Source organism: Lithobates pipiens, unplaced genomic scaffold (assembly GCF_037356315.1).
Source record: "Lithobates pipiens isolate NorthernLeopardFrog02 unplaced genomic scaffold, aLitPip1_a1.2 Scaffold_8, whole genome shotgun sequence".
NCBI classification, from domain to species: Eukaryota; Metazoa; Chordata; class Amphibia; order Anura; family Ranidae; genus Lithobates; species Lithobates pipiens.
In genome coordinates, this window is record NW_027507903.1 from 439,166,258 (window position 1) to 439,179,205 (window position 12,948).

Below are 12,948 nucleotides of genomic sequence, written 5' to 3' on the forward strand. Positions count from 1 at the left end.
CCTAAACTGAGGAAGAAATTTGTGTTTTTATATATTTTTTGGGGATATTTATTATAGCAAAAAGTTAAAAAATATTGCTATTTTTTCAAAATTGTCGCAAAAAATAAAAAGCACAGAGGTGATCAAATACCACCAAAAGAAAGCTCTATTTGTGAGAAAAAAAGGACTTCCATTTTGTTTGGGTACAGTGTTGCATGACCGCTCAATTGTCAGTTAAAGCAGCGCCGTTCCGTATCGAAAAAAATGCTCTGGTCATTAAGGGGGTAAAATCTTCTGGGGCTGAAGTGGTTAAAGAGTTACTTCAGCTGTTGAACATTAGCAAAAATCAAACCACCCCAAATCACCCTGAAGGCAATGCTCTCCCTGACAGATTCAACAGGACCTAGTTTGCTGACAACAAGCTTGGTACCCCACTTGCCTACGACAATCATACCTAGAGCCACCGGGTTGAAACCATGGTCTCCACCAGTGGTATTAGTCATCAAAGTCATAATATGTGGCTTGTCTGAAATATACCCTCAAGTCTATTTATAGTTTAGCTGAAGAAAATGCAGCCAAAATAAATGAAGGGATCAAAAGAAGGTTTGATCTCTGTGTAAGATACAGAGATTTGAAAGCAGGTTGGGACTATCTTGAAAGCATAAACTCACTGACAGATTGCAGAAACAGACTAAATGAACAAAATGCCCAGTTTACCACTATGCAAGGTAAAGGGTCCCATAGGTAGGATCAAGGCCTGGCATAAAACTAACTTGCTGCCTATTCATTAAGTCAGTAATGATGAATGTTCAAATGACACTTCAGAGTATGACTGACCTCAGCTTCAGGCCTCTCATGTGATATTCCTGATACCCATGAAGGCGATTGTACTGTAGTTGGAGGCTTCTAGCTCAACACCCTCTTTTCCTAAAGAGCCACTAGACCCTGAATCTCAAGAGTTTGTGACTGAAATAGTGAGCCTGCCTAGTCAGGGACCCAGTCTTCACAGATCCTCCTAAACATTTATCTTTTTTTCCAGTCACACTGTCTGGGTCAGTATCTGAGGGATTGGCTGGGTTGGAAAACTATTCATAATCCAGTGATTGACTCTCCCTTTGCATCTCTGGAACATTCTTCCAGCAGCAGACTGGAACAATCAACCACCACATTTAGGGAAAGCCTTAACAGACCAGAACAGACCTGAAAAATGAATTGCAGCTCAGCTGGTTACAGCAAAGCCATAAACTAAATTTAGCCAGACCAGGACAGGAGCACTGCATATGGATGTAGTGGGGTAGTTAGGGGCTTGCATCCAGGGGTATGCTGTTGTGTGTCCTAAGCCTGCAACAATCAACTACAAAGGACAAGACTGCTAATTATTGAGTCTAGGAGAGTCCAGCAGCACAGAAAGCCAGGGCCGTCTTACTGAGGGTTCACCCCTGGGCACTGCCCGGCACCCATCAGAGCCGGACAAATGGCACCAGCAGTGGGGCACGGGAGTTGGGCTGAGCGGGCACAGGCAGTCCAGTGGGCAGTGGCATCTTTGGATCCCTGAGTGACGGTATCGTTGCCGAATGTTGACGGCTCTGCCTCCACCTGCTGCTCAGCAGGGCCGATCCTGGGCGGGTGCACCGCGCGCTAAGGCAGAGGGTGGGCACCAAAGCTCAAGTGCCATGGATCCCCCTCCCTTTTGCTCTTCCCACCGGCAGGCAAATAATAGGAGCGCCAATGGTGAGCAGGTCTGAGGAGAAGAAACTGACTCCTTCTGTCAGCAGTGAGGAGAGCAGCTGTGTCTCTATCTGGAGAGAGCAGCTGCAGGCTTTTCTTCCACCCTCCCTCTTCTCCTCATGCTGCTGTACTCAGGAGTAGAGCCCTCTCCTTGCAAGGAAAAATAAATAAATAAAAAATGGGCACAAAGGAGGATCATGGGACATGTAGTCCCCGAGGACTGGCAAGCCCCAGCAATCCTAATAGAGAAACTGTAGCCCCCAGCATGCCCAGCTGAAGGGGAGGGAGAGAGTACCAGGCTATGGGTGGCAAGTGACATGCTAAATCAGGTGGCAGGGGTCCTGTGGCAAGTGACACGCTGAATCTGGTGGCAGGTGAATGTGGCAAGTAACGCGCTGAATCTGGTGGCAGGGGACCCGTGGCAAGTGACACGCTGAATCTGGTGGCAGGGGACCCGTGGCAAGTGACATGCTGAATCTGGTGGCAGGGGACCCGTGGCAAGTGACATGCTGAATTTGGTGGCAGGGGACCAGTGGCAAGTGAGATGCTGAATCTGGTGGCAGGGAATGGGTGGCAAGTGACATGCTGAATCTGGGGACAAGGGACCGGTAGCAAGTGACACGCCGAATCTGGTGGCAGGAGTCCAGTGGCAAGTGACACGCTGAATCTGTTGGCAGGGGACCGGTGGCAAGTGACATGCTGAATCTGGTGGCAGGGGACCAGTGGCAAGTGACACGCTGAATCTGGTGGCAGGGGACCTGTGGCAAGTGACATGCTGAATTTGGTGGCAGGGGACCGGTGGCAAGTGAGATGCTGAATCTGGTGACAAGCGACAGGTGACACGCTGAATCTGGTGGCAGGGGACTAGTGGAAAGTGAGATGCTGAATCTGGTGGCAGGGGATGGGTGGCAAGTGACACACTGAATCTGGTGGCAGGGGACCAGTGGAAAGTGAGATGCTGAATCTGGTGGCAGGGGATGGGTGGCAAGTGACATGCTGAATCTGGTGGCAGGGGACCAGTGGCAAGTGACATGCTGAATCTGGTGGCAGGGGACCAGTGGCAAGTGACACGCTGAATCTGGTGGCAGGGGACCAGTGGCAAGTGACACGCTGAATCTGGTGACAGGGGACCGGTGGCAAGTGACATGCTGAATTTGGTGGCAGGGGACCAGTGGAAAGTGAGATGCTGAATCTGGTGGCAGGGGATGGGTGGCAAGTGACATGCTGAATCTGGTGACAAGGGACTGGTAGCACGTGACACACTGAATCTGGTGGTAGGGGACCAGTGGCAAATGACACGCTGAATGTGGTGGCAGGGGACCGGTGGCAAGTGACATGCTGAATTTGGTGGCAGGGGTCCAGTGGCAAGTGACATGCTGAATTTGGTGGCATGGGACCGGTGGCAAGTGAGATGCTGAATCTGGTGACAAGCGACAGGTGGCACGCTGAATCAGGTGGCAGGGGACCAGTGGCAAGTGACACGCTGAATCTGGTTACAGGGGACCGGTGGCAAGTGACATGCATAATCTGGTGATAGGGGACCGGTGACAAGTGACACGCTGAATCTGGTGACAAGGGACTGGTAGCAAGTGACACACTAAATCTGGAGGCAGGGGACATGGCAAGTGACACGCCGCACCTGGTGGCAGGGGATGGGTGGCAAGTAACATGCTGAATCTGGAGGAAGGAGACGGGTGGCAAGTGACAAGCTGCATCTGGTGGCAGGGAATGGGTAGCAAGTGACATGCTGCATCTGGTCACAGGGGACAGGTGGCAAGTAACACGCTGATTCTTGTGGCAGGGGACAGTAGCAAGAGACACACTGCAAAGTCCTCAGGAAGGATGTACTGGAAATGGAGCGACTACAAAGAAGGGCAACAAAGCTAATGAAGGGTCTGGAGGATATTAGTTATGAGGAAAGGTTGCTAGCACTGAACTTATTCTCTCTGGAGAAGAGACGCTTGAGAGGGGATATGATTTCAATTTATAAATACCGTACTGGTGACCCCACAATAGGGATAAAACTTTTCCGTGGAAGGAAGTTTAACGACATGTGGCCACTCATTAAAATTGGTAGAAAAGAGGTGTAACCTTAAACTGCGTAGAGGTTCTTTACTATAAGAGCGGCAAGGCTGTGACATTCCCTTCCACAGGCGGTGGTCTCAGTGGGGAGCATCGATAGTTTTAAAAAAAAAACTATTAGATAAGCACCTGAATGACCACAACATACAGGGATATACAATGTAATACTGACATATAATCACACACATAGGTTGGACTTGTGTCTTATTTCAACCTCACCTACTATGTAATTATGCAAGTAGAATATTGTACTTTAATTCTTGAGAGTAGATGCATAAATTGAGGCAAGCTTGTAGGGGTTCCATAGCATTACTTTGTCCAGGTTCCCGTGATGCTATTAAGATGGCCCTGCAGAAAGCTGTCATATTTTGTGACCTTATATTGCATTTTTGGGGACTGTTCAACCTTTATTATCAGGCAAGGACAGCACTACTCATTTCGTGCCCTACACTAAAGGCTGGTATGCATAAAGAAAAAGTTGGTACTGTAAGATATGGCAGTCCTGTCTACTATTACATTTACGTTTTAACATTGCAAGTAGAGATGAGCTTGGGGATTCTCCAAACTCATCTGTAACCCAAGTTCCGAACTCAGATTTTTTTTTTTTTTTTACATTTCTGTAATGAAGACCAACTATAAGTTAGTGTACAGAAACAGGCCAACATTTTCAGGGTAGAGTCATTGTAGGGTATGTTTGCATCTGCACCTGCCCTCCCGCCTTCCACTTTAATGGTTGCTAGGATGCTGTTAGAAACACAGTGTTATTGGTTGCTAAGATGCTGTCAGTTGCACATTGACTTAGAGACCACAAATTATATGCATTTGACAGAGTCCTGGCAGGCTAGGGGCTGAACATGCACTGAGGATTGAATGTGTTATCTGGTCTTTGTGCTGCCCACACATGGCTGCTCATGACAAATTCATGTTCTGACAGATACATAAATCTGTCACTAAGTGCAGCATTTGTTGCACTAACATTTGACATTTTTCTTGTGAGTGGCTACAACACTCTCTTTTTATGAGTTGCAGAAAATGTGTCCCCAACTGCAATTGCCCCCTGATGCATGCTCTTGTAGACTCCATTTAAGGGATAATTCTAGTATTAGGAAATGTGAATATTTTTTTAAAGTTAAGAAGGATCCAATACATTTTGGGGATCATAGTAAAAACCTGACTGATATTTTAGCACTTTGCGAACTGTAAATAGTGGAGGTCCCTTGCTGTGTTTAATTGTGTGTAATGCTAGTTGTCTCCTGCAGGCTTCTGAAGGGCATGCCTATAATAAAAACTCCTGGGTCTGTATTTATTCATTAATATATTGTTGTCTGATATTTTTTGTTTTGCCTGGGGGTTTTCTTTTCGATGCAAGCAAAGGGGAAAGAAAGTTCAGCCTAGATTTAAACGAATACATGGCAGAGCACTGAATCCCAGGAGAATATATTCACTGCAGTTTGCATAGCTTTATAATGACAGTATTGATTTTACCATGGGTATAATGGAAAGCTGATGACAGAGTCTGAGGTTAATGAGATTGCATATTAAAGACAAATAAAATGACCTTAGATGTTCTGTTCTGGTAGATAATGTGCAAAATCCTCCCTTTTGGAAGACTATTATGTACTGATCCATACCCGTTTTCATATTCTATAATTACTCATTTGGGAGTTTTCCTCAGGTATTTTTGTGCCACTTCCAAACTACTAATTTTCATATTTGTCAGTCAAAATTGCCCCATTGTTCCCAGGTCCATTCCTGGCCACCCGGATGCCTCACATCTTCTTTTAGGCTGTATTCACACTACAGCAGTTTGAATCGCAGGCAGATTTTCCTTGGATCTGCTCGCAATTTGGCAGCGCCGAGGTGTGAATGACAAAAACGCAGAACATGCTTTCGAGGTGCCTATTTGAATTACATCTCAAATCGTGGTGTGGGTCTGTGTGATAAAATGTGCTGCAATCGCGGGACGCATGCCATACAAAAATAGTTTGAGAGCTACTTTGGGGCGACATGCGATTCAAAACGCTGTAGTATAAATGCCCCTTCTTCACCTCCCGCTCTCTGCACTACTCCCGGTGCCTCGCTCTGAGTTAATGGGAGCTGGAACTACAGAGGAGGAATCGGTAGTATCAACATGCGCTCACAGAATTGACAGCATGCATGGAGAACAACACTGGGCAGTATACACCCACCACAATGTTGATTTGTGGCAGGATCACTGGTTGGCGACTACTGCTTTAGAGGAAGTTTTTTCACTGTGTGCAGTTTGGTCTACGCATGGGCAGTAAGGGCTGCTACTCATACCACACTTACCGGTAGGTACTTTTTCAGCCAAGACATGTGTAGTTAGTGCAGGGCGCAAGTAGTGCCAAAGATTTGAATCTATGCTATGCTAAGAGCATGCTCCAACTAGTAGTTTGTGGAAACATGGATCAGAGGTACACAAGAAAAATAAATCATAGTAACCAAAAAAATGAACACATACATACACACACACATATATATATATATATATATATATATATATATATATATATATACACACACACATACAAAAACCCATATATATTATTTACAGAAAAAAAATGCGTATGTATTATTATTTTTTTGCTCAAGAGCCTGCAAAGCATTGCACCTGTTATCAGTGGATTATGGGTGCAATACCAGGCTTCTGCAGACTCTTCACCCAGCTTTATGTCTGTCCTGAGATATGGGCTTCTAGTTGGATGAAATGTCAAAGGACTACGGGGGTATCCTGCAGGGATTACCACAATTGCATTCTATTGAGAACTACAAATCAGTGTGGCAGATGGAACCTTTATAATTATTCACAGTTGAAGCCTAGCACAGTGGTGCATATTTCAAAAGTGACAATGGCTATGGTAATGGTGGTTTTGGGGGGTGAGGAGTCCCTGTTTGCATCATGTTACATCCTAAATACAGGTGTAACATGGTGCAAAATATGGAGTTAACCATTAATGTAAACAGCAATATTGCATCGAAGCTTTACTCCACCTGGACCTCACAGCAAGTTAGGGATCACAATCTCCGCAGGAGACCGCTGCCAAACTTCCCAAAAAGGAAAGAGTATTTATTGACAAAAATTACAGTCATGTACCAGAGGACTTGTAATAATACTATTCTTTTTACAGATTATTCCATTAATAATAATACATGAAACATAAGTTAAAGCATATATATTAAAATCGTTCTTTGGAAACACTTACATTTAAATATTTCATTGGAAATATTTTAATATTCAGTTTAAATTTTTACTTCACGCCTTTGCCTGGAGTTTTCCAGAATTTGTAATGTAACAGCAGCAAAGTAACACATACATGCAAGGATTGAACGCTATTCTTTTTTTCAGCCAAAGACCTTTTTAAAAAGATGCTGCCACCTTGAATGTTTGTGGGTGAAGTGATATGGTCTTTGCAAAGGGAATCCGCCCAACCAACCCTCACTCATCTTGTGAGTCCTGCTGAGCTGCGGCTGGTGACAATTTCTGGTGCTTTGGGGTAATGTGGGAACATGTGACCTTCCCCAACATGACAGGGCTCAGGTCTAGCAGCCGATTACTAGACCCAAGCAATGCCACACAAGGATAAGACTGACATCACCACTTTCCTAGCATTCAACACCAGCTGCCATTAGGAATTTTAGTGCTAGCTGCAACACAAGGAGTGTCAGGTGAGCCATTTGCAAATCTACCATTACTTTGCCCTGAGCATTGTGAAAGTGTCTCTTTAAACCATAAAAAAAAAAAAAAAAAAAAAGATGAAAGGGAGGATTTCCTAGTAACGCATCCCTGTATGGTACCAGCAGGGATTGGCTGCTTCTTGTGCTGCACACCTTAAAAGCTTCCCTCCTTTCTATTTTTGTGAGTGAATTGCTTTTTATGTATTAATAAATTACTTTTAATTTTACCCACTACAGGCTCCTCTGTGTTGGTTTTCTCTTTTTAAAGCATAAGTGGGCCCATAGCTAAAGTCATTGTACTAGGCCCAACATTTGTGTAAAACAAGATGTAACTTCAAAGTTGATGGAAGCCTGTACTAAAAGAAATACATAAAGCTTCCACTGCTGAAAATGCTAGATTGACTCTATGGTTTTAATACTTACTGAATCACTGGCCTGGAATAAGCAGGCAGCAAATGAAACCAGAACTAAAGGCAAAACATTTCTTTTCATTTTGGATAGAGTAAGGTAGGGTTATAACACCTGTCAGAGTGTGTGTGTTTTTTTTTTTTTTCGCCATCTGTGTTCCATTTAGGAGATTTCTCTTCACTTCCTGTCCCATAGCCAAACAGGAAGTGAGAGGAAATCCCTACAAATTAAGGGAATTCCTTGGGAACCCACAGGTCACCAGAACTAGTGTCCCCGTTGGAGAATTTTTCCCTCTATTTCTTTTCTATGGACAAGCCAAAACGTGTGTGTTTTTCCCCACTTTCAATAGTAATGGTAAACAGGACAAATATAGAGTGTCAATCTCCTTAACGGGGGGCACAGACAGCAATCAAAACTGAGAGACTGTTCTAATCCCTCTCCTTTCTATCCAAAACTAAATAAGTTTTGCCTTAAAGCAGAGCTCCAGTCTCTTAAGTGAAAATTAAAAGACAGCAGCTGCAAAAACTGTAGCTGCTGAGTTATAATAAACAGCCACTTACCTGTCCCACTATCCAGCAGTGTGCACACCACAGCCGTTTTCTCCCCGAGTCCTCCCTCGGCAGCACCAGCATCTTTACTATGTGCACTATGTTTACGATGAGACGGCTTGTGGCTTCACAGCCCAGTGCCCATTGCATATACGTGACCGGCTCTGTGACTGTCCCAAAGTCTTCTGGGAGCTGTCATGTGTCCCAGAAGTCTTTGGGAGGGAGAGGGGAAGGAGAACTTCCACTTCTGATCGCCTAAGTGGGAGCGAGTACCTGTAAAAAATAGGGTACCGCACCCCCCTCCTCCCCAAAAGCTCCATTTCACAAAAAGAAGCTGCGAAGGAGGCCTTAAAGCAGAACTTGCCCTTTTAAGTTGAGCTCTGCTTTAAGTTATACTTGAAGTCAGACCTCCAAATAAACCTACTTGTTTTAGGTCAGACTTAGAATGTAGAAAAGTTACAGCGTCCAAAATACAGCCAAATACAATTATCAAAATAAAAAAGCCAAAAAACAACAAGCTAACATTAAAGCCCCATACACACTCATTTTTTCCTTCAGATTTACCAAAAACATATAATATGAGGTCAAACCTTAGGAGTTTCAATGTGTATGCAATCAGGCAGGCCCTTACACTACATGGTTTTGGTAAACCTGAAGGAAAAACTCAGCAGAAAAACTTCTAATGTGTATGGGGCTTTAGGGTCCTTTCACACGGGGCGGTCCACCCAGTGGACTCTGCTTTACTCAGCAGGGGATTAATCTGCTGATCCCCGCTGAGCAGGCAGATGACAGGTCAGTCTTCGCTCATCATGCTGAGATGGACCTGTACGAACCCCCGCTCTCCTCTAGGGGGAGATTGGATGAAAACGGACCACCTGCCCATTTTCATCTGATCCGCCAAACGGATTGAAAATAGGGTACCATCCATCTGGATTTAACGGACAGGACCTTATCGGATAACAGTGGGTGTCAGCAGACATGTCACCACTGCCCCATAGGGGTGAATGGAGGCTTCGATCAGGTCCTCCTGAAAAACCTGACAGGGGCACCAGATTGGAGTTTAGAAATATTGCAAGCAAATATTACAGCTGTAAAAATGAAAGGCCATAAGAAGTACTGCAAGGATAGAAAGGTAAAGGCCCAACTCCAGCCCAAAAAACATTTTTTTTTGTAGATTTGTATAAAGAGAAGAGACTAATAAGGCCTAACTCACCCAGGTGTACCATCTGTGTAAAGGGTCGTCTTTGCCCACATGGAATGCATAGGTGTTCCATATATTTGCATGCAGGCAGTCCATTCATGCCAATTGGGACACAGCGGCTGCAAGGAAACAAGAAAAAGCCACTGGTTCCAATTTGAGAGCCTTGCTGGTGTGTGTCCCTGAGCATGCACTGTCTGAGGGGGGCCACGCACCTGCATGGCTGGCAAATTGAGACCAGTGGCTGTGTCCATGCACCCGCTGCGTCCCAATTCACATGAATGCCAGCACACAGATGCACAAACACCTCTGCATCCCCTACAGCCAATGATGGCCCTTCGCACGAAGTACACCTGTGTTAATGAGTAAGAATCTTTGTCAAGTGTTTTCCGCAGTCTGTGTTCCTGCAGGAGACATTTACTTGTGCTTTTCCATATTCATGTGACCAGCCTCAGAGAATATAGTCATGGGGAAAAAGACTAACTAAAGCACATTTAATAGATTGGAGATTGGTTAGAACCTCTCTCAGGTTGTGTATTTCTGTCCTGATGACATCTGCACCCTCTGTGTATGCCCCCCCCCATACATCTCATTGGTTCCTCCCTTTATGTTAAAGTGGTTGTTAGCTCACTTCTAAATTGTCTTATCCCTTCCGTACTATTATAACATGTGTCCCTGTGTAATGTAAAACATTTGCTGAACTGTACCGATATAAGCTCCGCTCCAGTGCTCAGCTGATTCCTCTCTTCTCTTCGGCTCACAGCTGCAGTGGGCGGGGCTGAGCCCTCCCACTGACGTCAGTCAGGGAGGAGGGGGAGAGAGAAAGCGCCGACAATCAGCTGAGTGCCCAGAGCGGAGCTTATACAGGTACAGATCAGCAGATATTTTACATTACACAGGCACACGTTATAATGGTACAGAGGGGATAGGACAATTTATTAGAGAATATGAGAGCAGCAGGAGTGGGGGGCTTAGAGGCAGACACCGGTACGAGCAGGGAAGAGAGAGGGGAGGACGACAGAGGAGACACCGACATGAGAGAGCTGCAGAGAGCAGGCTGCGGATGGCGGAATCATGCAAACTAACCATGGTGTCAGGGCTCAGCAGCCATGATTATAATGGTCAGTTTGCAGAGGGGAGGGTATTAGCCAGGCAGGATCAGCCAGGTTTTTTAGGGCATACGGAGGGCCAAATGACATAGTACAAGCACTGTGCTGTATAACATGCTTTAAGAGGATCGTGTTTTTTTTTGGGGGGGGGGGAACACTTTAACCTTACCCCTCTCTCCTGCAGTGATGTGAGTGATGGCTGAAAGAACCAGTAGGATATGGGGCAATCCATGGAGGTCGACATCCCCAAAAATGTTGGGTAACAAGTTCTAGTGCTCAGAGCAGAGTTTGCTAGTGGGAGCCTACTTGTACAGGTAAGAGGAATTAGATTAAAAAATAAAAAAAAAGGAAAGAAAGCAGGATAACTTAAAAAAAAAGTCCTGTTGATGCATACATAATTTAGATAATTGAGAATTAGCTGGAAAGAGGATGCAGGTGAATACAGAAGCTGCAAACAGATGAGATGACATGTTACAACAAAAGGCATGCACCAGAAGAATCGTGTCAGCTGTCAGTCCAGGGGTTTAATTGCTTTTAAAAGGTGCAGTTCCACTGAGATGAAGAACAGAAAGACAGGACAAATCACACCCAGGGCAACTGAATTTCATACATTGCAAATCCATTATTCCCACAAGCATGATTACAGAAACAGGAGGGGTAGAAGTTAAAACATTTCCACCATTTTAAGTTAAAAAGATCGTTATTTACAAAGATGAGGCATTATCTGTTGCATTCTTTGACATTCATCATTATACAATCTAAGGCCTTTAAAGTGAAATGTCACCTTTCTAAAAAAAAAAAAATTAAAAGATAAGGCAGGTTAGTGAAATCATCAGCTTTGTAAATACCTTACCTGTCTTGTTTGGAAAAGCCTGCAAAAACGCTGAGGGGTATATTTATGAAAAAATTTGCATAGCTTTTTGTCCAGCAAATCTGCATGTACATTTATTCAGAACAAATGTTTGGAAGAAAACATTTTAGAGAACGTTAGAGGGACACTTATTTGCACATTTGTGCGTGTTCTCAAGAATTGTTATATAGGCGTATCCATTTCCTATGTTCCTCAGCGCCATCTAGTTGCTATAATGCAGAATTCAAGGCTGGGTTCACACTGCTGTGCGGCGTGGCTCACAGCAGGGGTCCGGTGCATCCCTGTTCACTGTTTCAGGTCCGATTTCGGTCCAAATTTTTGGCTGAATTTGGATTTAAAAACGGACCAGAAGACGCACAGTGCCCCTGTGCGATGCGCTCCACAGCCATCACGGAAATGTGTGAACCTGCTCCAGTGAGAGCAGGTCAGTCTGTCGACATGTGAATTTGCTGTTGGAAAACCCACATCCAATTCCCAATAGTGTGAACCCAATTTCTTAGAGCGGCAGTAAAGCCCGCTTTGTCATTTTACCTACAGGTAAGCCTATAATAAGGCTTACCTGTAGGTAAAATGAATATCTCCTAAATGGGGACCGCGTAGGAGACATCATCAATGCATGCGCTCTGAAGGTCCAATATACCTCGCTGGAACTTCAGAGTTTCCTGCTGAAACTGAGAGCTCCCGCGCACATGCCAATCACACAGCCTGAGCGCACGAACCTGGAAGAAAGACCAGGGGAAGAGCTCAGCCCTCTTAGCGGTGACAGCATGGAGCTGGAAGGCTTTTTTTTTTTAAAAAGGTATTTCATAAGGTGCTAGTTTGTGATGCATACTAGCACATTATGCCATTGTCTTTTTTTTTTTTTTTTTTTAAAGCCAGTTTGCAACCGCTTTAATCGAATAAAACAACATTAAGTAGAAAAAAAGCTTAAATAGCACTTGTTTTTGCCCAATTTATACAGAATGAATGTACATACCGAGTCGCTGGACAAATGGCTTTGCAAATCTTTTTATTAATAGACCCCTTTATTGTATACATCACGTCCCATGGGAAATGTTTTCAATTTTCAAACTGCCAGGAATTTAGACAAGATTTACTGTATGTGTGTTTTTTTACATTATGTTCAACTAGTAAATTGGAGGTCCGGGAAAGTTGCACAACCACATTACCAAGTCTGCAATATTTATTCAAGTGTATCTAGTCCCGATTACTTACTATAAACCATATATTTTGCTGCACAGGTTTCTGTAATATGAGAAAAAGATTCACCTTTTTGCTACTAAATGTCATTAAAGCTTAAATGCCCTGGTCAAAAGCAGCATTGGGATA